General features: G+C 51.9%; 6 non-coding genes across 6 annotated transcripts; 3 read left to right on the top strand and 3 right to left on the bottom strand.

Annotated features, from left to right (window-relative positions):
- The first annotated feature begins 1,243 nt into the window (after positions 1–1,243).
- Positions 1,244–1,407, top strand: LOC120376173. The gene has a single exon (XR_005587081.1). It is a non-coding gene; the product is annotated as a U1 spliceosomal RNA (small nuclear RNA).
- Positions 1,408–3,314: 1,907 nt separating this feature from the next.
- LOC120376069 lies at positions 3,315–3,430 on the bottom strand. Its single transcript, XR_005586992.1, has one exon. It is a non-coding gene; the product is annotated as a U5 spliceosomal RNA (small nuclear RNA).
- Positions 3,431–7,115: 3,685 nt separating this feature from the next.
- On the top strand, positions 7,116–7,279 carry LOC120376231. The gene has a single exon (XR_005587137.1). It is a non-coding gene; the product is annotated as a U1 spliceosomal RNA (small nuclear RNA).
- Positions 7,280–19,169: 11,890 nt separating this feature from the next.
- TRNAC-GCA lies at positions 19,170–19,241 on the bottom strand. Its single transcript has one exon. It is a non-coding gene; the product is annotated as a tRNA-Cys (tRNA).
- A 1,988-nt stretch (positions 19,242–21,229) lies between these two features.
- TRNAS-AGA lies at positions 21,230–21,311 on the top strand. The gene has a single exon. It is a non-coding gene; the product is annotated as a tRNA-Ser (tRNA).
- Positions 21,312–23,154: 1,843 nt separating this feature from the next.
- On the bottom strand, positions 23,155–23,248 carry TRNAI-UAU. Its single transcript has 2 exons — positions 23,211–23,248; positions 23,155–23,190 (listed from the first exon to the last, which is right to left on the bottom strand). It is a non-coding gene; the product is annotated as a tRNA-Ile (tRNA).
- Positions 23,249–24,146: the final 898 nt, after the last annotated feature.

The following is a 24,146-nucleotide window of genomic DNA, read 5'->3' as shown; positions in this document are numbered from 1 at the left end:
CTGTCTCTTGGTGGCCACCCTGTCTGTGCTACGGAGACTAGGCTGTCACAACCCCATGCTGGAGGAGGGCTTTCCGTCGCTTGAGGCCCACCCACCGCCTCCCCGAATGCCCTTTAGCTACGCTGCGGGTTAGGGCGGCGTGGCCGTGTCGCCCAGCAGCGGGTTTTCCCTTTTGCACACCTCTGACGGACGGAGCTGTTTTGACTTAACTGTTCAGCACGCACCGACCCTCGGGCCTGGGCTGCACGTGGCCACCAGGGAGCAGCCGCTGAGCCCGGGCTCCTGCGTCACAATGTGCCAGAGCCCCGCCCCCGGGAGCTGCCCCGCCCCTGGGCTGTGCCAGAGCCCCGCCCCCACGCGCTGCCCCTTCCCCGGGCTGTGCCAGAGCCCCGCCCCCAGGAGCTGCCCCGCCCCCGGGCTGTGCCAGAGCCCCGCCCCCAGGAGCTGCCCCGCCCCCGGGCTGTGCCAGAGCCCCGCCCCCAGGAGCTGCCCCGCCCCCAGGAGCTGCCCAATGTCCCATCTCTGGGCTTTGTTCTCCTGCCTCCTTGTTCCCAGCACCCACCGCTCCCAGCTGCTCCCTTCCTGTGTCTGCAAACATCCCCCCTCCCCCGGGCCGGCTGCAGCGCTCGCTGGGGCTGTCTCCAGTGGCTGAAGTTGCCTCCATCTCTGCTTTACCTGGGGGGGGGGGGGAGACAAAGCGAGGAGATGGTCCCAGGGTGTGAAAGCAGAATTAGGGGCCTGGGAAAGAAGGACTGTTTGGAAGGTGGGTTTTTTGCGAGGGGAGGGGAGGTCATTCCAGTATTGGACCAACTGCCGGTGGGGGGAGAGCGAGAGAGAGAAGCGACACGCAAGCTGCGCTCTTTCCCCAGCAGCAGATGGGCCACGCCGTCTCTCTGCTGGCCTGGCTGCCCGGGACGGGACCCGGCTACCGCTACAGGGCAGGCAAGAGCGGCGGCCCGGGCGGGCATGGGGAGGGGCCCGAGCGGAGGGGCGGAGCCGCGTGAGCAGGTATGCAGATCTGTGTGCGAGCAGAGCATTGTGGGAGCGGACGCAGGCTGCCAGGCAGGGCCCGACCTTGGCACCGGGAGCTCGGCGTGGAGAAGGGACGGTCTCCGGGGGACGCGTCGGGGCAGCTGTCGGCAGTGTGGGCCGGTGGGGGCGAGGCCGGCGGTGGGGCGCGGTCCGCCCGTGTGTTATAAGTGCGGGCGAGCGAGGGCGGGCGGCGGCCGGGCAGCGGGAACTCATACTTACCTGGCAGGGGAAATACCATGATCACGAAGGTGGTTTTCCCAGGGTGAGGCTCATCCATTGCCCTGCGGGTGTGCTAACCCTTGCGATTTCCCCAAATGCGGGAAACTCGACTGCATAATTTGTGGTAGTGGGGGACTGCGTTCGCGCTCTCCCCTGGTGATTGGTTTGAACAACTGACAGTGGGCTGTTTAGGCTTAGTGCACTGCAAAGCAGATTCTCAGGAAAGCAGTTATTATTCTGGGCATTTGGGAGTGCTCTTTTCCACAGGCCCTGTACTTCCAGGTATCTTTGTCACACGTTCCTCCTTGTAAGCAAAGCTCAGCTCCGAACCTTTATTTGGGTCTCTCTGTGTTCTTGGCTTTCCCTGGTCTTTTGCAGCTGATCTGCTCTCTAGTCTGTTTTTGGGGGGCTTGGATTGGCTCTAAGGGGAGCTGCCTGCCTGCTCTGCTTCTTTCCCTGCTTGTAGCTTCTTGCCCGGCCCTTCTTCTCGGGCTCTTCCTCCTTTGACGGGAGGACGGCCTGTCCAAAACGCCTGTCCCACCTGGTCTCCTCGTCCAACAGGCAGCCTCGCCCCCTGCCCTGGGGCCGCTTTGGCTTTCGCTGTCTGTTCCTGTCTCTTGGTGGCCACCCTGTCTGTGCTACGGAGACTAGGCTGTCACAACCCCATGCTGGAGGAGGGCTTTCCGTCGCTTGAGGCCCACCCACCGCCTCCCGAATGCCCTTTAGCTACGCTGCGGGTTAGGCGGCGTGGCCGTGTCGCCCAGCAGCGGGTTTTCCCTTGGCACACCTCTGACGGACGGAGCTGTTTTGACTTAACTGTTCAGCACGCACCGACCCTCGGGCCTGGGCTGCACGGGGAACGTAAATCGGCGCGGCTACATCAGTCCGCGCCTTGGTCGGAAGAATTCTTCCGTCGACCTAGCTCCCGCCTTTCGGGGAGGTGGATGGCCGGCACCAACGAGGAAAACCCTCTCCAGGACCCTTCTCCAGGAACAGTGCCCTTCCGTTTGGGGAGATTATGCTGCTTTAAAAAAGAGAAATTGTTTAACTGCCTTTCTCTGAGGCAAGGTTGACTTTGTATTGCTTCCCTCTGGCTCCTTATAGCAGTTGTGTTCTGAAATCTTTAGGGTTTCACTTCATTTATGATGAAATCTTGCTGTAACTTTATTCTAATTTTCAATGAGTAACTAGACCTGAGCTGTTTGGTGTGTTAGTGGAGGATTGTTTAAAAACCTGGGATTCCACTTTCGGCTGCCTTTCCATTACATTTCCTCTGAAAGCCCACCAAAGCCTCCACTTCCCACATAACTCTCTCAAACCTGCAGTCATCAGGCATACAGAAGATGCTTACAGTTTCACTCCATACGAGTCCAGTTCCTTGCTGTTTCCTGTCTAACCACTGCACACATATGGTATCCCCTCCCTACCCGGAGCTGCTTCCTGGCTTTTCCGCTCAGGACAGGAAAACGAGAATGGAGAAGTAAGCTGTGCAGGGAACTCTTCCTCAGCTCGCACTCCACCCCCCAAGGGCCTTTCGAGGTCTTCTACGGACTTCAGGTTTCATTTGATTTCCAAGGTTTATGGGCTCATTAATTAGCCATCTCTCCTAATGCAGGGATCCCACGGGTCAGACCAAAGATCGATGGCCCAAAAGAGCTAAGAAACAGAAATAAAGGTGAGCGCTAGGCGTTACATTCAGATGAGCATCCAGAATCTGACTGTGCCCTGGCATGTTCAACGCTGCCGAAAAGAAGGAGCTCGTCAGGTCCCTCTGCTAGCACCCAAATCTGGTGGCTAGTCAGTCTGCTGGGAAATAAGGAAAAGGAAAAGAATTAAAGGAGTCAGGCAATAACAAGGAAATGAAAAGGTTTGTCAAACGGGTTCTGTCTGATTGACCGTCTTCCCAGCTACCCATCCAAGTTAAAGACCTAGCCCAGTATCCTGTCTGCTGACAGCAGCCAATGCCAGGTACCCCCTACTATACTTTTTTCATACTATAGAAAAGCTTCAGCCAGTGACACCAGCTCAGGGAGCACTCTTCTGTTTTTCTCACAGCAGGCAACAGCCTTGCCAAAGCAAAGCCTTAAAAAATTGGGTACAAACGCATCAACATTCCTCTTCACGGAAATCTTTAGTAAAAGGCAAAAGAGTTATACGAACTGAAGAGAAAGCAGAGCATGTAGAACTCGTGGCAGAGGCGCTGCCGGGGCAACCGCCTACGCTCCCAAAAGTCAGGGTGACTACTCTCCCAGCCCGCTACACCGCTAGCTTTCAGAGGAAATGGAATTGAACCGATTGGCAGCCCGAGTTGGATCATCGAAACCGGGGACACAGGGAGCAAAACCAGCCCCTCGACCAGGGACTCGCTTCGCTGCACGCAATGCACTGTGGCTATGCAAATAAGATGCTCCGGCCGTCTCTGGCGCTCAAAGGAGTCTTTTCTCCGGGCTGCCTCTGCTCCTTCTCTGGCTGGGCGGAGATTGGGATGGGGCAGCTGCTCTCCTGAGACAGTCCCGCTGATGCCCAGGCGCATGGAGGACGGAGCCCGGACGAGAAGCCAGAGGGCACTTGGCCCACAGCTAAAACCCGGAGCAAACGCACACACTTTGCAAAGGAACAGGAGCCGGGATCTTGCACATGAGATTCTATCTGCCGGCCGGGGTGCGACCCCGTGTTGTACCTGCTGCTTGGTCTGCCTCTGCTGCAAAGTAGCTCGCCTCGCTCAGATCCTTGGGGTTCGCTGAGCTGCAGATCACCTTGATACACGGGAACAGCTTCAAATCATGGAATATCAGGGTTGGAAGGGACCTCAGGAGGTCATCTAGTCCAACCCAATCCCCAACTAAATCATCCCAGCCAGGGCTTTGTCAAGGCTGACCTTAAAAACCTCTCAGGAAGGAGATTCCACCACCTCCCTAGGGAACCCATTCCAGTGCTTCACCACCCTCCTAGTGGAAAAGGGTTTTCCTAAGATCCAACCTAAACCTTCCCCACTGCAACTTGGGACCATTGCTCCTCGTTCTGTCATCTGGTGCCACTGAGAACAGTCTAGATCCATCCTCTTTGGAACCCCCTTTCAGGTAGCTGAAAGCAGCGATCAACTCCCCCCTCATTCTTCTCTTCTGCAGACTAAACAATCCCAGTTCCCTCAGCCTCTCCTCATAAATCATGTCTTCCAGCCCCCTAATCACTTTTGTTGCCCTATGCTGGACTCTTTTCAGTTTTTCCACATCCTTCTTGCAGTGTGGGGCCCAAAACCGGACACGGTACTCCAGATGAGGCCTCACCAACGTCGAAGAGAAGGGAACAACCACATCCCTCGATCTGCTGGCAATGCCCCTACGTATACAGTCCAAAATGCCGTTAGCCTTCTTGGCAACAAGGGCATGCTGTCGACTCCTATCCAGCTTCTCGTCCACTGTAACCCCTAGGTCCTTTTCTGCAGAACTGCTGCCTAGCCATTCGGTCCCTAGTCTGGAGCAGTGCACGGGAGTCTTCCGTCCTAAGTGCAGGACTGGGCACTTGTCCTTGTTGAACCTCATCAGGTTTCTTTCGGCCCAATCCTCCAATTTGTCTAGGTCCCTCTGTAGCCTAGCCGTACCCTCCAGCGTATCGACCGCTCCTCCCAGTTTAGCGACATTTGCAAACTTGCTGAGAGTGCAGTCCACGCCATCCTCCAGATCCTTAACGAAGATATTGTACACAACCGGCCCCAGGACCGAGCCTTGGGGCACGCCGCTTGAGACCGGCTGCCAATTAGACGTGGAGCCATTGATCACTACCCGTTGAGCCCGAGGACCTAGCCAGCTTATAGTCCACCTTATAGTCCATTCATCCAGCCCAAACTTCTTGAACTTGCCGACAAGAATACTGTGGGAGACCGTATCAAAAACTTTGCTAAAGTCAAGGAAGAACACATCCATTGCTTTTCCCTCATCCACAGACCCAGTTCTCTCCTCACGGAAGGCAATTAGGTTAGTCAGGCGTGACTTGCCCTTGCTGAATCCATGCTGACCGCTCCTGATCACTTGCCTCTCCTCTAAGTGCTTCAGAATTGATTCCTTGAGGACCTGCTCCATGATTTTTCCAGGGACTGAGGTGAGGCTGACTGGCCTATAGTTCCCCGGATCCTCCTTCTTCCTTCCCTCTTTTAAAAATGGGCACTATATTAGCCTTTTCCCAGTCATTTGGGACCTCCCCCAATGGCCATGAATTTTCAAAGATAATGACCAGTGGCTCTGCAATCACACCCGCCAACTCCTTTAGCACCCTCGGATGCAGCGCATCCAGCCCCATGGATTTGTGCTCATCCAGCTTTTCTAAATAGTCCCGAAGCACTTCTTTCTCCACAGAGGGCTGGTCACCTCCTCTCCATGCTGTGCTGCCCAGAGCAGCAGTCTGGGAGCTGATTTTGTTCGTGAAGACAAAATCACGAAGGGGGAGGGTGGGGAAGCATTGAGTACATTAGCTTTTTCCACATCCTCTGTCACTAGGTCGCCTCCCTCATTCTGTAAGAGGCCCACACTTTCCTTGACTTTCTTCTTGTTGCTAACATCCCTGAAGAAACCCTTCTTGTTGTTACTCTTAACATCTCTTGCTAGCTGCAACTCCAAGCGTGAGTTGCCCTTCCTGATTTCACTCCTGCGTGCCTGAGCAATATTTTTATACTCCTCCTGGTCATTTGTCCAATCTTCCACTTCTTCAACGGCGCTGCCTGCCAGTGCACTCAGCCTCACTTGGCAGGTAACAAAAGGGATCGAGTGACCGTCCAGTTTCTGGAGAGTGGCTGACAACACCCGACCTTCTGCCCTGAGGAGAAACTGACGTGAGACAAGGCAGGGGAGGTCATTCTTGTATTGGACCAACTTCCGGTGGGGAGAGAGCGAGAGAGAAGCGAAATGCAAGCTGCACTCTTTCCCTAGCAGCAGGTGGGCCACGTCGTCTCTCCGATGGCCTGGCTTCCCGGGACGGGACCCGCTACAACTTAGATAATTTTTTACCTCAAGGTTCCCAAGACACAGACAAGGTTTTCATCTCGAGGCCAAAAGACCAAAAACATCAAGACACTTGATCACGGCCTTGGATAGGCCAAGATTTAAGAGTTTATTAGAAAATATTTGAAAATGAACGATACAGAGAGTTGAAACGTCAGATATTGGTCATCGGGGGTGACATACAGAGTATAGGGCAATTTTAGTTTTAAATGTTTATTAGAAAATGTTTAAGAATAGATAATACAGAGAGTTTGTAATATCAGTTACTGGTCATCAGGGGTGACATACAGAGTATAGGGGGATGGCTAAGATCAAGTGTGTTATTGGACAGCACATAACTTATACAGTGTGCAATGTCCCCAATGTGGGGTATACTGTGGGTGAGTTCAAGATACAGTCAGCAAGCAGTGAGGGTACATCACGCATACAACAGTTAAAGACAGTCATAGGTATAAATAAGCAAGCCAGGTAATGGGGATAGAATGACCCTCACATGGCAAAGTTAAGGTCTGTCGCACTCGATCTGAGCACTACAACCCATCTGAGCTGAAAGAGCTGAGCACGCAAGAGCGGCGGCCCGGGCGGGCAGGGGGAGGGGCCCGAGCGGAGGGGCGGAGCCGCGTGAGCAGGTATGCAGATCTGTGTGCGAGCAGAGCATCGTGGGAGCGGACGCAGGCTGCCAGGCAGGGCCCGACTTTGGCACCGGGAGCTCGGCGTGGGGAAGGGACGGTCTCCGGGGGCCGCGTCGGGGCAGCTGTCAGCAGTGGGGGCCGGTGTGGGCGAGGCCGGCGGTGGGGGCGCGGCGGTCCGCCCCCTGTGTTATAAGTGCGGGGCGAGCGAGGGCGGGCAGCGGCCAGGCAGCAGAAACTCATACTTACCTGGCAGGGGAGATACCGTGATCACAAGGGTGGTTTTCCCAGGGTGAGGCTCATCCATTGCACTGTGGGTGTGCTGACCCCTGCGATTTCCCCAAATGCGGGAAACTCAACTGCATAATTTGTGATAGTGTGGGACTGTGTTCGCGCTCTCCCCTGGTGATTGGTTTGAACAATAGATAACTGACAGTGGGCTGTTTAGGCTTAGTGTGCTGCAAAGCAGATTCTTAGGAAAGCAGTTGTTATTCTGGGTCTTTGGGAGTGCTCTTTTCCACAGGCCCTGTATTTCTAGGTATCTTTGTCACACGTTCCTCCTTGTAAGCAAAGCTCAGCTCTGAAACTTTACTTGGGTCTCTCTGTGTTCTTGGCTTTCCCTGGTCTTTTGCAGCTGATCTGCTCTCTAGTCTGCTTTTGGGAGGCTTGGACCGGTGCCTTCCTGGGCTCTAAGGGGAGCTGCCTGCCTGCCTGCTCTGCCTCTTTCCCTGCTTGTAGCTTCTTGCCCGGCCCTTCTTCTCAGGCTCTTCCTCCTTTGACGGGAGGATGGTCTGTCCAAAACGCCTGTCCCACCTGGTCTCCTCGTCCAACAGGCAGCCTCGCCCCCTGCCCTGGGGCCGCTTTGGCTTTCGCTGTCTGTTCCTGTCTCTTGGTGGCCACCCTGTCTGTGCTACGGAGACTAGGCTGTCACAACCCCGTGCTGGAGGAGGGCTTTCCGTCGCTTTAGGCCCACCCACCGCCTCCCCGAATGCCCTTAGCTACGCTGGGGGTTAGGGTGGCGTGGCCGCGTTGCCCAGGAGCGGGTTTTCCCTTTTGCACACCTCTGACGGACGGAGCTGTTTTGACTTAACTGTTCAGCACGCACCGACCCTCGGGCCTGGTCTGCACGGGGAACGTAAATCGGCACGGCTACATCAGTCCGCGCCTTGGTCGGAAGAATTCTTCCGTTGACCTAGCTCCCGCCTTTCGGGGAGGTGGATGGCCGGCACCAACGAGGAAAACCCTCTCCAGGACCTTTCTCCGGGAACAGTGCCCTTCCGTTTGGGGAGATTATGCTGCTTTAAAAAAGAGAAATTGTTTAACTGCCTTTCTCTGAGACAAGGTTGACTTTGTATTGCTTCCCTCGTGGCTCCTTGTAGCAGTTGTGTTCTGAAATCTTTAGGGTTTGACTTCATTTATGCTGAAAACTTGCTGTAATTTCATTCTAATTTTGAATCCTTGCAGCCAATGAGACGCTTCGGGGGCGGTGTCTGGGGGCAGCAGTACACGGAGGCCTCCCAGCCCACCCTGCCTTGGAGCCTCTGGTAAGTGCTGCATCCCTGACCCCCGTCCAGAGCCTGCACTGCCAGCCCCTCCCCACATACCTCTTCCCTCTCCCAAACTCCCTCCCAGAGCCTGCTCCCCCCTCTTCACACACCCCTGCCCCCAATTCTCTCCCACAGCCTGCACTCTCTCCCTCCATACCCCCAGCCCCCAAACTCCCTCCCACAGCCTGCACCCCCTCCTCCTTCCCACACACCCCCTCCCGCCTGCCCCCAAGCTCCCGCCCAGAGCCTGCAACCCCACCCCGCCTCCTGTTCCCGCTACCCCCTGCCCCAGCCCAGAGCCTGCACCCTGCACCCAAACTCCATCCCAGAGCCTGCACCCCAGAACCCCTCCCCCACCCAAAATCCCTCCCAGAGACCAGCCTCTCACCCGTTCTGCACCCAAACTCCCCCCAGAGCCTGCACCCATCCTGCATCCCAATCCCCAGCCCAGGGCCTGCACCCTAGACCTCCTCCCCTCACCCAAACTCCCTCCCAGAGCCTTAGGCAGGTGAGGGGCAGAGTTTTGGGGGGCGGGTTCTGGGCGGTATGAGTGACATTATTGGCCCACTGGGAGGACTGGAGGACTGGCACTGGCCCGAAGGTAAATTGCGGTTGAGACCCTGCTTTAAGGGATTGGAGCAATGCTGGAGAGACTGACGGGCAGGGAGCTGGGGAGCTGTGTGTGCTCCAAGGAGAGCTGTTGTTGTGCTCTGGTGACACAGAGCGGGGGTGGGGAGTTTGTAAGCTTTGGTGTTTGTATAGAGAGAAAGTTTACTAACCCCCAGGTTAAAAACTGTTCCTGCTCTGGGCTATACATGACACTCTCTGTTGTGAGTGTAGGTCAGTGGTTGAATGTTTCCCTGCAGGATAATAAGTTTGTAGTTCCAATCCAAGTGATTCCGTTTAAAATCTTTTTCAATGAAAATCAATTTCCAGACCCATCTCCAGTATTTTCAGGAGTTCGCTGAATGGGGGCAGGGTGTTTGAAATGAATTTAAACACTCAGCATTTTCCTGTGCAAATGAATAAAGACCTAGCAGAGCTGTCCAGCAGCTGAAATCAGTTCCAGTCCTCGGCGTCTCTAAGAGGGACACTCGGTAGCTGAGGCATGTGGGATACCTCTGTGGTGAGGACAGATGAAAAAATGCTGGATTCAATGAAAGATGAGACCATAGGAGGGGAAGGTGAACGGCAGCACCACACAGGGTCATAACACTCAGACACGGGGTTTCACTGTCACTTCTCCTGTGTTTTCCATTATTTCTATCCTAAGGAACACCCTCCCCTCCCCACACTGTCACACACAACCTTCTCCCCTTGAGCCCCATCCCACCCCACCCCTACCCCTCTCCCCCCACACACCACGGGACACAGCCTCTCGGTGACTCACCCAGATGGGGGCTTGTCTCTGCATCTCCCCAACAGGGGAGCAGAGAGCCGAAAGGGCCACAGGAGACCAATGGAGCTAGGCAGGGATAGAAAATACTTCCCTTCCCTTTTCTTCCCTTCTCAAGAGTCCCGTTAATCTCAACCATGGGACATTCCAGCACCGGGTGGGCTCAAAGCCCCCACCTTCCCCTCAGCGATGGAAGGGGGAACCAGCTCTAGCACATGGAAAGAGGCTCCCCACCTCTGCTGCTGCCATCCTGCAGCCTTTAATGCGGATTTGTTTTAGCTAATGCAACCCCCCCACTCTGCTAATCCATCCATGAAACATGGAGACAAACTACTGAAAGCAGGCTCCAGTGGTGCAATGAGTTAGTGCCCAGTAGTTATAGAGCAGTGTTGAGTGGAGTCATGCTGAGGTTGTGAGTTCAAACCTCACCTACAGCACTAGTTTCCTTTAAGCAAATGGCTTCTGCCAATAATTTTGCCCTGCAAAAACTACAATTGCAGCTCAGAAGACACCGAGGTCCCCTTGCTTTACAGAGAGCAGGGCAGATTCCACAGATCTACCAGGCTCTGCTCTCCACCAGCCGCCTGTGTCAGGAGGGGTCAGGCAGAGCCCAGAGCACTGCCCCCGACTCCCCCTCAGTCTTTGCTCCCCAAACCACCTGTGTGCTCACCCTCTTCACTGTGAGACTCAAACCCTGCCTGGCTTTCTGTATGTTGGGGTTTTTTGTTGTCTGTCATGTTGATGTGCATGTGGGTCCTTGTCATAAACAGATAGTTAAGGGTTAAGGTCTCTTTTACCTGTAAAGGGTTAACAAGCTCAATAACCTGATGAACACCTGACCAGAGGACCAATCAAGGGACAAGATAATTTCAAATTTCTGTGGAGGGAAGGCTTTGTTTGTGTCCTTTGTTTGGATTGTCGTTCTCTCTTGGATTTAAGGGAGGCCAGACATATTCTTCAAGTTCTCCAAAGTTTCCTGAAGTGTTTTCTTCTATTCAGTATAATGAGTATTAGAAAGGCGAATTAGTCTTATAAATTAATTTCTGCATTTGCAATTGTGTGTTTGCTGAAGAAATATCCTTATTTCTGTTTGCTGTTACTTTGATTATTCTGAGAAAAGAGGTGGGGGGAAGCCTCTCCAGGTTTATAAGTTAGACCCTGTATTTTTGCATCCTGGTAATACAGAGATAGTGTACTTTTTTTTCTTTCTTTAATAAAATCTTTTCTTTTTAGAACTTGATTAATTTCTTCCCTTGTTTGGATTTTCAGGGGAAGGGGAGGGGGGAAAAGTGAATCCCTCTTTGTTTGATTCAAGGAATTTGAATCAAGGTATTTTCCCCAAGGATTAGGGGAAAGGAAGGGGGATAGGGAATCTCTCTTTGTTTGATTCACGGAGTTTGAATCCAGGTATCTCTCCTAAGGACTTGGAGAGGGGAGGGGGGAATGGATTATTTCCCTTTGTGTTAAGATTCAAGGAGCTTGGATCTGTGTTCCCAGGGAAGGTTTGGAAGGAATGGAAAGTGTACCAAAACACTATATTTTTGGTTGGTGGCAGCTTTACCAGATCTAAACTAGGATTTTATGTTATAGGAGTCCATGCAGGTCCCCATCTTGTGAAAGCTAAAGTTCAAAGTGGGGAATAAACCTATGACAGTCCTGTGTAATTTTTGTGGATGCCATGCACAGTTTTGTGTGCGTGGGTGTGTGTATGACTTTTGCATGCAGATTGTTTTTTGCTACGTATTCTTTTGGTATGTGGTTTTTGTGCTTTCCTGTTGTGGGCTTTTGCTGTATTTTTTGGTGTGGATTTGTTCTTTCTGTGTTTTGTGTGGCTTTCCCTTATGTGTATATGGCGCTGTGTGAGTTTGTTTTTTGTTTATGTCTGTGTGGGCCTGTGCAGTCTGTGATGTTCTCTTTCTCTCTAGTTGTCTCTCTGTTTGTATCTTCATGTGTAAATTCACTGGAACTTTTCAAAATCTCCACAGCTTTGCCAATTTTCACCAGGAATTTTACTCATTAACAAATTCTCACTTGTTCCCTACCAGTTGGTGACCATTGTCCCAGGGGCCTGTCAGTCTCAGGGGCCTGATTTCCCATTGACCCTTCCCCCTTCTATTGGGGGAACTATTGGGGGACTGGGAACTAGCCAACCAAAAAAAAACCCCACTCGGTTTTAGTAAAGGGCCAACAGTCTCCTTACACAAGCTGGCCCTGCGAGGGCGGGAGAGCTCAGTGGTTTGAGTATTGGTCTGCTAAACCCAGGTGTGTTAGCTCAGTCCTTGAGAAGATCACTTAGGGATCTGGAATAAAAATTTGGCTGTGGATTGGCCCTGCTTTGAGCAGGGGGTTGGACTAGATGATTTCCTGAGGTCCCTTCCAACCCTGGTATTCTATGATAGGGTCAACAATGTTCAGAGAAACTAGCACAAGCTGGTCCCATGGTGTAAGGGTTGGCATGCTGAAATCTGAGTTCAAATCTCAGTGGGACCTTGTGGTAAATCCCTGGAGATCCAAGTGCTTTCCTATCTCCAGCTGTCTAAGAATGAGTTGTTTACCTTGTGCTGAGTGACTCATCCCCACTGGAGCCAGGTCTTTGGCTGGAATGGGGTCTAGAAGTGGCTATGGTTTGACTGGGTGTTAGGGATTTCTGATGCCCACAAGTTTGGCCCTTGTGCTTTCTACCACACTTTTCCTCTTGCCCACATGGCGCTTGAAGAAAGGAGTGTCAGGGCCAGGTTTCATAGTCAGGGACCGCCAGGAGGGAGGAAGAGTCCCAGGCTGGAGCCCAGCACCTCTCCTCCTCTGGGCACCTAGGACAGAGGTGGCTGGTGCTGACAGCTCCAAGGGAAGGCTTAAAAGCCACAGAGCAACCAAGGGCAGGGCAAGAGGAGGGGAGAACCATGCCTATGCGTGGCCAGCAGACAGCCACAGAGACACCCAGCCAGGCTGCTCCCTGCCATGCCAAACACCCACTGAAAACCACCTGCAGCCAGCTGCTGATGCTTTGTGGCCAACATCACAAGACGGTAGGAAAGCAGGGCCAGCCCCCCTGGGGGGGCCTCTTACTGTTCCCACTCCAGGTGCTCACTTTGGCAGTGGGGCAGGAGATTTTACCCCAAGAGGCTTTTCCCCAGCTGGCGAGAAGCAGAGAAACACCCAGGCTCCCAAGGTGCTATTTAGCAAGTACCCTCCAGCACAGGGACAGGCGCACAATTGGAAAAGAGAAACTGCTCCACACTCTAGCCCGGGCAGCCGCCCATTTTCTTTGGCAAGTCAGGAATGGCAAAGGCAAGACTGGAAGCACCTGGGGCTCATGCCCCAGCCTTTGTGACACCCAACCCCCAACTCCTTCCCGGGGCTCTAGCTGAAGCCAGAGCATTGGCCTGAGCAGCCAAGAAGAGGTTCCAGCCCTGAAAGGAGCAGGACTTTCAGCACAAAGGTAAAATTGCACAATCACAACCACAAAGGGACTCGAACCCTCAATTGTCTGATCTGAAGTCAGACGCCTTAGCCATTAGGCCACATGGTTAGAAAAACAAAACCTCTCCAAGCACTTATTTGGAAAAGGCAGACACTGTGTTTCTCAGGTCCTCTACTGAGTGGGGCCGAGAATCTCTGGGCACAAGAAGTCGAGTTCCCAGCGAGATGTGAGACAATTCTCTGGAGCCAGGTACAGGACTTTGGCAGGGAGGCTCAGGCATGAGGGATTGGGGTGCAGCGGACAGACCAGCTCTCTAGGTGCTTAGATTTGGTCTCACTGAGGAGATGGAGGAATCCTGCTGACAGGCAGTGGCTGTGGAGAAAAAGTGGGATGTCCAGGCTGCTCAGGTTTCCTTCTTCCAGCTCCTCATCTGGCTGAGCTGCTCCACCGGCCTGGACAAGTCCTCTGCATGCACAGCAAATAGCCCAAGAGCCATTTCTGCCCAACCTGTGCTGGGGGGTGAGCGTCTGTCTTCCCTGTCCCACCCGCGCTAGAGCAGACCACTAGATTGAGAGAGACAGTCAACAACGATTAAGGCTAAGATTACATAAAGGGGGTCACAGAATTTGTGACTTTCAGAGATCTCAGTGACATTTTCCACCTCAGCCCTGGGGCAGCAAGACTGGAGCTGTAGGCCGGTGGGGGCCTCACAGTTATCAGCCACCAGTGTCGGAAGGGGCTCCCACAGGCCCATGCCACCACGGATGGACCCCACAGCTCCCAGCTACTGTGAGCAGCAGGATGCCCCCAGAGCTCCTAGCTGTCGTGGGTGGATCCCAGAGCTCCCAGCCACCACATGTGACATGCGCTGAGTGTGGGAGAAGCTTCAATCGGCGCTCACACCTCATTACACATCGCAGAATCCACACGGGAGAGACGCGCTACATATGCTCTGAGTGTGGGAAAAGCTTCAGTGACATCTCTGCCCTGATCACCCATCAGAGAATCCACAACGGAGAGACGCCCCACACATGCGCTGAGTGCGGGAAAAGCTTCAGCTGGAGCTCATACCTGATCAGACATCAGAGAATCCACACAGGGGAGAAGCCCTACACGTGCTCTGAGTGTGGGAAAAGCTTCAGCCAGCGCTCTACCCTTAACGCACATCAGAGAATCCACACCCGAGCGACGCGCTACCCATGCCCTGAGTGCGGGAAAAGCTTCAGTCGGAGCTCAGACCTTATCAGACATCAGAGAATCCACACAAGAGAAACGCCCTACACATCAGGCCTGCACAACTCATAAAGCGGCGAGGGCCATATTGCTCCAAAGAAAACAGCTGAGGGCTGAAACCGCCCGGCTCCACAGAAACACCCCACCCAGTGTCACTCGGCCCACGGAAACACTCCCCCCTAGCACTGCCCAGCCCCACGGAAACAAACCCTCCTTCCCTAGCACCGACCCGCTGAAACAGCTGTGGGCCGAAAGGGAAGGTTGGGGGCGGGGGGTGATACTTTACTAAGAATTTTTCAATTAAAGCAAACAATTTTTAAAATTATTTTAATTTTTTTATGAATTATGTAAAACTGAAAAACACCTGTTTCATTGAAAGAAAACATTTGTACTTTTCATAATTCCCTTGCAAATTTAATGAGAGATAGTACATCTCTCTTCGGCAACAAGCTTGTCGTATTCGGGGGTCATATTTGAAGTGGATATTTTCATAATGTTTTCCAAATGGTCATCAGTCAGAGAAGAACGTTGCATGTTCATGATGGAAAATGTTCACGTATGAAAGTGCTTCCAAAAATGCTGAATGTTTTCAGTGCAACTTCGATAAGATTCTTGTATTTTTCATTGTCCAGACTTTTGTAGAAGTCCCGCAGGCTGCTTTCTCTGTGCTTATTTCGGTAAACTGCCGAACATGGAAATTCAGTAACCTCCAACTGCAAATCTAGTGGCACTTCCTCTGGATCCACAGAAAAGGGATCTTCAATCAGCTTCAACTGGACGAATTCTTTAGACAAAGTAAGTCTTCTGTCAGATTCTTCAATCAAAAGATTAATGTGCTTTGCATATTTTTCTCCTAATTCGGCAGGTTTGTGCTGAGGGATATGCTGTTCACAAGTGACACATTTCACCTTTTGACAGCTGACTTCTGAAAAATTTCAGTTTCATTTTGAAAGCTATCACTGCTGCGCACATTTGAAATAGAAGTTGATTTTTTCCCTGAAGGTGAATGTTGAGATCATTCAGGTGGCTGTAATATCACAAAAGAAAAAGAGATCTTGATTCCAGGACTCATTTTCAAGCTCTGGGAATTTTACTGGCCCATTTTCTAGGAATTTTGCTACCTCCTCTTTCAAAGCAATGAAACGCGGAGCACTTTTCCTCGACTCAACCACCTCACTTCCGTATGGTAGATCAAGTCGCTGCACTCGGCGTCTACCCCTTCAAGAAAGGCTCTAAATGTCCTATGTTTTTAGTCCTCTAGAACGGATGTAGTTTAACATGGAAACTACCACTGACATGACATGCTCAGATTTTAAGACTTTGCTACACAAAACCTGCTGATGTAAATGCAGTGATGTTTGGTTATTTGTCTCCCAATAAATTCTTCAAGAATAACAACTGCACCAACATTTTTTCTACACATAGCTGGAGCACCCTCAGTACAAATGGCCACCAAGCTTGTGAAATCTAATCCCGAGTTATCATTCATGGACTTTATCACTTCACTGGAGATTTCTTTTCCGGTTGTGCGACCCGTCATGGAGCACATGCCAGCAAGTTCTTCAGAAATTGCAAAGTTATTATCAATACCTCTAATAAAAATAAGAAGTTGGGCGGTGTCTTTTAAATCGGTGCTTTCCTCCATAGCTAGGGAGTAAAAGCAGAATTCACTGACTCTCTGCTTTAACTGATCACTTAGATTGGTAGAAATGTCAGCTATTCTTCTCTGTACAGTCATGCGTGATAGACTGACATTCTCAAATATTCCCCTCTTTTCTGGACATAACTCAGATACAGCAATCAAGATACACTTTTTTAAAAACTTGCCTTCTGTGAAGCATTTCCCAGGAGCAGCAATTTCCTTAGAAATTTGAAAGCTTACTTTAGTAACCGTATCATTCTCAGTATGTACGTATTTATTCGTCCATTCAGTGTTGAAAACGCTGTGCTCTGATTCTCTTTTTCTTTTCACTCATGGTAGCCATTACGAAACTCAAGATTTTGTTGAATAAATTCACGCACAAGAGAAACACTCACAGTCACACACAAAGAGAAGAGATCTCTCACGGTGCATGGCCCACTAGCAAGGCACTGATGGTATGTGGAAGCCTGTAGAGGGGGAAAGAAACAGCGCGCACAGGGTGACCAGCTCACAGAGGTAAAATAGGACCCACCCACCCACCCCACTCGGCCCCACCATCACACCCCTCTTCACCCCCTAGCCCCCCGCTGGCTTGCTGCGTCCCTCCTAGTCAGTCCCCCACCCACCACTCACCTCTTTTCACCTCTTTCCTCCCCTGCCAGAAACCCCCAAGCCCGCCCCTAGAATCCCTGCTGCCTCACTGCTCGCCGCTTTACCCATCCGCCCGCCTCCGACTCGCCGCTCACCCCGACTCGCCCCCCCCGAAGTATAAAGCCTCATTCAAAGACCCAGGGATCACTATATTACTGCATACCGCAGTCAATCAATGCAGTTGTAGATAAATCTCTGCATTATGCATTTTTGTATAACTTGTATATCACTTTATATTGAACCTTGGTAGTATGTTATAGCGGGCCCCTAAGGTAGTATAATTAAGGTAAAAGAAAAATGTCTTTTTGCTAGAAGTAGAATAAGATCTTCCCCCCACTTGGTAATCAATTGCCCTATTGAATGAATGAGGGGTGACTGAGGAAGGCGTGGAAGGCAGCACCTCCAGACAGCTGCAACCCTTGGAGAGGGGCTGGGAGCCAGACCAAGGATTCATATTACAAATAAGGCACAAATAGTCAACAGTGAGGATGATTCACCACAGGAACAAGCTACCAAGGAAATTGGTGGATTTGCCATTTCCTGATGTCATTTAATGAAGACTAGATGCCTTTCTGGAATGTTTGCCCCAAAAGTAGCTCTTGTGTCATACAGGAGGCCTGTGATATGCAGGGGGTCAGATTAGATGCTCTAATGGTCTCTTCTGGCCATAAAGTTGACTAATTTCTGAAAAACTGAGTGTAGCATTGGGAGCAGCGTCTGATGTTTTCCTGTCTAGCCGGCTTGCTTCCTAGAACGAACGCTCCTTGAGTGGGGTGATCCACAGGGAGTAGCTCAAACCTCCAAAGTGCCTGGCCAGGGGCAGGACATTAGCACAGGAAGGGAGGGGTGTGGCAGTGACATCACAAAGTCCTTTTGCAGGACCTCAGACTATTGGTCAAAGGTGGTTGGGAGGTGGTGACCTCACAGAGAGATGCTGACATCAGCCAGGCAGGACAGGGGCAAGGGGCCAGGGAAACCTCAGAGACCCCTGTGGCTTTGCTTCAGCCAGTCTTCTTCTCCAGGTCTCTCTTTGAGGACTGAGAGCCAGGAGGAACCTCTTTCGAGTTTTCTCCTTCCCTTTTCCTGATTTTACTAGAAAACAGCTGTCCCTGTTTAGAAGGTAAGAGCCTCCTTGAGGTTTGAAACCTGTTCAGTCTGATCCATCTGGTGACAGTTGAATTCTAGGCATGGAAAACACGAGCTTAAGGAGGCAGAATTTTATTCTGCTACCTGGGATTTTGTCCCTCAGAATCACTGGGGACATTAGGGTTTGTCCTTTTTGTTTCATCTTTTCCTCCATCCCGCCCTCCCTCCTGTCTCTCCGTCTCTAGCGTCTTTTGTCCTTTCTCCGGTTCCCCTCCCAACACCAGGAGCGAGGTGTGTGTGTGTGTGTGTGTGTGTGTGTGTTGCGGGGGAGTGCTCTGCAGCTCCCACTGTGGGAGGTCCACCCAAAATGTGGGGCAGAAATAGTGCTCAGGCAGTGATCCCCACCAATGATCTGGGCCATCCTTTGGGCTCTCTGGTGAGAACCCTCAGCCTCCTGTCCTCAGTCTCTACCCTGATTGGCTGAGCAGGGGGTTATTGACAGGGAGGAGACTCAAGTCCTTGTTGTTCTCTTTGAAGACCAAGTAAATAAGTCAGAACCAGTTCTATGTTCGATGAATTTTGCTGCTTCTCTGCATTAATGGTCTCTGAGCACCCCTGCCTCCCAGCTCTGGGCCTCCCACCACTCGCACCCCCTGCTGCCCCAGCCCTGGGCTCTACCCCTGACCCTCACCCCTGCCACCCCAGCCCTAGGCTCTCCCCACACACACCCTGTGCTGTCCCAGCTCTCGACTCTCCCCTTTCCCCCTACCAGTGCTCCCCACCCACACACCCCTGCTGCCCCAGCCCTGGGCTCCTCCCCCCACCTGCACCCTCCTTCCGCCCCAGCCTTGGGTCACTGGTAACTTGCTCCCAGTTTAATAGAATAGAAAAAAGAGAGGATTGAATGTGTAACAGGGAGTTTGGTATATCTTGGTTATTTTATTTTTCTAAGAGGTTCCTGTCCACCTCCAGTAGAGTTTTCAGTCCCAATGGCAACTTACTTACCAAATGTAATACAGACTAGTCCATGCCTCCCAAATGGATGTGGTTCCTGTTCTTCTGCACATTGTAGCCCATGGAGGCCAAGGACCTGCAAATATGTCTTCATGTGCCTTTGTTTCATTGATGAAAACATAAACTAGACACTTAGAGGATTGGAACTGATTTCATCGGAGGGACATGTTTGCTAGGTTTTTATGCATTTGCACAGGAAAATGTTGAGTGTTTCCATTCATTTCAGGGATCCCTAGTCAGGGGAAGCTCCTGAACATAATGGAAATGGATATGCAATTCTTTTTGTTGAAGGACCTGGCTTTTAAGGGGGGCACTTGGATTTGAACCAAGGACCAGTTAATCTGCAGTCAAACACTCTACCACTGAGCTATACCCCCCAACAATTATGTTGGCAAGTCAGTGATCTTAAGGATCTTGAAACCTGAGAGTGGCGTTCATTTCTTCCACACCAGTGTTGCTGTCTGTGCATTCCGGAGCTATGGGGTGAGTGGGAAAGACCCACAACTAGCTTGTCAGTATCAGCAAAGGAGCAGCCGACATCAGGACCAACGAGACGTGCTGGTGGCCCATTAAGAAGAATCCACTCTCCCAGAGACTTCTCGGTGAGGGCACGGTACACAATGGGGGCTACCTACCCGCCACGTCCCAGCAAGGGTCTGTCTAGTCCCACTTTAGTGTTACCCAATTTCTAATCAGTCTCTGGCCCAGATTCCCTCCGTGAGCGGCACCAGCACATGCCTGGGCCCCCTGCTAGTGTTAAATCTGCCTTGAGCTGGGACCCAGCTTGGCAAAGAGCCTGCAGCCCCCTCTGTGCTGGGGAGTGAGAGCAGCCCTGGCACTGGGCAGGGCAGCCCTGAGGGAATGAACCCAATGTGCCCGTGAAGCCCTGATCCAGAACCTCTGCCAGGCAGCTCGTGCTGCTCGGGCTTCTCTAGTCTCCAGCGAGGATTCAAAGCTTCTCTGTTCCAGGGGAACCCCTGGGGGAGGGAGGCAGGGCTCCTGCAGGATAAATCTTCCTGCCGGCAGAGCTCCGGTCCCCTCCTCATGGGCACAGGGCGTTGCACACGGCACCCACCACATGCACACACCCCTTTGTGAGGAGAATCAGCTCTGGGATATTGGGGTCAACCCCCCCTCCTCCCTGCAAACCTTCTCCTGGCTTCAGTGAGGGAATGGGGGAGTGAGGGGCTAGTGCAGTAGCAGCAGCAGCGTGGCCGTGGGGCTCGGCCGGTGGCTGGGGCCAGTCGCCTGAGCATGAACCCAGCCAACCCCAGGAGATGGACCCGGGTCACCAGCCCAACCCACCATGTGGCTGCTGCCGCTGCCCCGTTAGTGTGCGAGCTCCCACAGACCACGCTGGGGAGAGCCCCCAGCTGCAGGGGAGACGCCCCTGAGTGCCTGGCAGGGCCCAGCTCCTGGCTGATCTGCCCTGCTGGGGGTCAGGGGGCTGGGTGACAGGGGGGCGTTGGCTCTGGGGTGGGACTGTCACTTCCCCCCCTGCCAAGCCAACAGGATCACAGCAAACGAAACCAGCTCGGCCGGCAGGGGAAGAGTTCAGTCCAGGGCCTGGTGCATTCTGGGAGCAGGGGCGGGGCAGAGAAAGGGCAGATACAGGGCAGCTCTGAACACTGTGCGCAGAACTGCCTGTCCTGTCCCGCAACCTCTGTTACAGGGGGCTTTTAGCCATAGTTTTAATCAGTCCAATAAATTGAACCACACCCCTGTTAAATCATTGCTCAGCCCGAGTCCTTCACCCACATTTCTTAGGGCATTGGGTGTTTCATTTCCTGCGTCCATTTCCCACAGAGACACAATTTCCTTTGCACAGATCCATGAACAGCAAAACCTCCCTGTGTCTCTGGTCTGAGCCAGGGCATTCGATTCCAGTGAAATCTTCTCTCCTGCAATGCGATGGTCAGACAGAGGGGACGTGGCACCTGCATCCCTGCCAGGGAGATATTGGCTTGGCTCTTTCTTTCTGCTGCTGTTGTTAGTCCATGAAACATCAAGGGTGGAATGCAAGGCTCAGTTCATGCAACAGCCCCCTGAAAAATTTCAGTGCCCCAGAGAAATCCTGCCACCTGATATTGGAATGATGTGCTGGAGATTTGACTAGGAAAGGGACTGTCTGAATTGTCAGAGTGGGGAATGAACAACAATCTACAGCAATGTCATTAACACAAACACACTCTCATCCTGCTCCAGCCAGAAGGGAAATGGGCAGGAATTCTCGCTGTTCACCCAAGGACACACTTACACTGATGCACAGCCATGAATGTGCTGGGGAAGCTGGTCTGAGCAAACAATTTGAAGAGACAATTCAGTGAGAACTGAATTATCGTGTAGTAAAACAATTCTACATCAAGTAGTTGTGGCCGAGTGGTTAAGGCGATGGGCTAGAAATCCATTGGGGTTGTCCCGCGCAGGTTCAAATCCTGCCAACTACGCAAGCACTGCACTGTTGTTATGATTACTCTAGTTTTAGTGCCTGAGCATTCACAGTGCAAACTGGAGCTAAATCTAGTTTCACTCTGTCTACACTTAAAATGCTGCTGTGGCAACTGCTATAGCACTCTGGAGTAGACAGTCAGTGGAGAGGTTTTCCCATCCCTGTAATAGCTGCATTGACAGAACAATTCTTCCTTTTCTTTAGCACTATCTAACCAGGGCTTAGGTCACTGTAACTCTATGGGTGGACGGGGGGTTTCATACCCTGAGAGACGCCACTCTGCCAGTGAAGTGCCCAGCGTACACCAGCCCTTAGGTCCCTTTTGGTATTTCAATGCAGGCACTGACCTGTGAGAGGAAAACATCAGCTCACAAACACAGAGACTGAATTCCCCACATTTAATCTCGCTGTACTTTCCAGAAAGTCACAAAATTCAATTCATTCTTGCTAGGACAGAGAAAAAATAAGTAACACTAAGTTTTTGTCTTGGTTAAATAAAATTAAGTGTTTAATTAATATAGTAAAAATCTGTACTGATTCCTCTAACTAACACCACAGCGTGAAATAGGAACAGAGACAAAGCTTGTCAGTGATGACTAATTTTGCAAGTGATCTTCCCATTATTAATTTCCACGCTGCCCCCATTGGCGGTCTGGGCATCTCCAATGTCATAGCTCTGTATTCACCTTCCCCTTAGAATTGTTATCGGACATTCGCCTTTCTCTGCAGCATGGGGCTCGGGTCACTTGCTGGAGGATTCCCTGCACGTTGAAGTCTTTAAATCACGATTTGAGGACTTCGATAACTCAGACATAGGTTAGGGGATTGTTACAGGAGTGGGTGGGTGAGATTCTGTGGCCTGCGTTGCGCAGGAGGTCAGACTAGATGATCATAATGGTCCCTTCTGACCTTAAGTCTATGAATCGATGAATCTATTCCCAAATTTGGAAAATTGTGCAGCTCAGAATGTGAATAGTGACCCCGTCTCCTTCCTGCACCTGCTCTACATTGCTCCACAGCAGCTTCTCCACCTGCAGAGTCACCCCAGCACTGCAGTGCAGCTGCCCAGGGTTCAGCAGGAGCCCCTGGCAAGGACCGTGGGTGCAGCTAACAGCCCGGTGTGCCTGGCCGTGAGGCAGCTGTAAAAAGCAACACCCCGGCCAGAAGTAGAGACTGAATTCCCCAACTTTAACATCATGACCCTGTGTAGAAAGCCACACGTGTCAGTTGTATTTTCACAGGGAGATGCAAAAATCAAGTGACACCAATTTTTAAGTTGAGTAAATAAAGTTGAGGCGATAGTTATTAACTTCCCAAAAATATACTAAAGATCCCTCAACATAACACCTGAAGGTGAAATATGAACAGAGACAAACCTTGTCAGCAAAGGCTCATTTCCCAAACTATCCTCAAAATGTTACTAATTCCCACCCCTCCTCCGCAGGAGCTCTGTGCAGTGTAACTGTTCTGCAGGCAGCTTCCCATTCAATGCTGTTGGGGGACATTCCCAGGCCTGGAAATGTACCAACGACAGAATTTGAAGAGCAAACCTGGCTCCCCACACCAGGCGGGATTTGAGTGTTTTGTCTTTGTCACTTAGTCTTTGTCAATAGTACAGACGCCAGGGGCAGGACTCCAGGCTCTGCTTGAGGGATCCTGGCACAGGGGCTGGCAGGGAGGAGGGGGAGAAAGGATTGTAGATTCTCACCTGCACTCTGGAGAGGAGGTAATAATTGAAGGGGGCATTTCCCACTCCTCCCCTCCTCAGTGTCCCGGGGCTGGAATTCTACATTCCACAGGGCCAAATGAGGGGGTGATGCCATGTGGTTAATGAAAACCAGCGCTCCAGGTGAGATTTGAACTCACAACCTCAGCATAGCTTCTCTCAGCACTGCCCTATAAGTACTGTGCACTAACCAATTGTACCACTGGAGCACCTGTTGAATTGTATTTTCTGAAACCCCCCTAGGCTGATAAAGCCAAGGCGTGACCCCCAAAACATTCTCAGTGGGGCTGGGAGCAGGTAGCGACAAGTGTTGTACTTGGTGGGGTGGATTCTTCTTAAGGGTTCCAGGCCCCATTTGACCCTTTTGTTCTTCCCTGTGTAATAACAGAGCTGGTTAAGACTCAATGGAGAGTCTTGCTGTAGCCCAACAGATCTGAAATCACTGATAACCAGCTCTAAGCATTAGTCCTGCTTTGGGACAGTGTCTCTCCTGCAAGAAACTGCCAAGTCTGCGCTAGCAGTGAGGCTCCCTCACTAACAGCTGAAATCAGGGAGAGCTGTGTGAAGTGCAGGGCCCCAGAGGTGCCTGAACAGGGGGGAACAACACCCCAGGGCTTTTAAAAATGGGAGGGCTCTGCCTTGCCACTTTCTAATGACCATAAGGGCGAGTGAGGGTGGGGAGGGGACGGAGAGCAGTGAGCGGGAGGAGGGGTCTTGGGGGATGAGGCAGCGTAGGAGCCTCTTGTGGGAAATATCTCCTGCCCCACTGCCAAAAGGAGCCCCTTGAGTGGGAACGGTCAGAGGCCCCACTCGGGGGCTGGCCCTGCTTTCCTACCTGCTTTTCAACTGCTGCAAAAACATCCCGAGCAGAGAAGCAGTGGGCCAAAATACTTTTAAGCAGCTGCCAAAGTAGCTCAGTTGGGAGAGTGTTAGACTGAAGATCTAAAGGTCCCTGGTTTAACCCCAGCCTCCGGCAGCTTGTTCTCTGGAAGCACAGCGGTGCCTGCACCCAAGGTGAGCAGGGCTGGCCTAGGGCAAAGCAATTTTGGGGGCCCTTTCCATTAAAAAAGTTGCAATACTGTATTCTCATGGGGCCCTGAGAGATGA

The sequence above is a fragment of the Mauremys reevesii genome, linkage group 12 (assembly GCF_016161935.1).
Source record: "Mauremys reevesii isolate NIE-2019 linkage group 12, ASM1616193v1, whole genome shotgun sequence".
NCBI lineage: Eukaryota > Metazoa > Chordata > Testudines > Geoemydidae > Mauremys > Mauremys reevesii.
The sequence above is the reverse complement of the archived record's forward strand: the minus strand, read 5'-3'. Positions and strand labels throughout refer to the sequence as shown.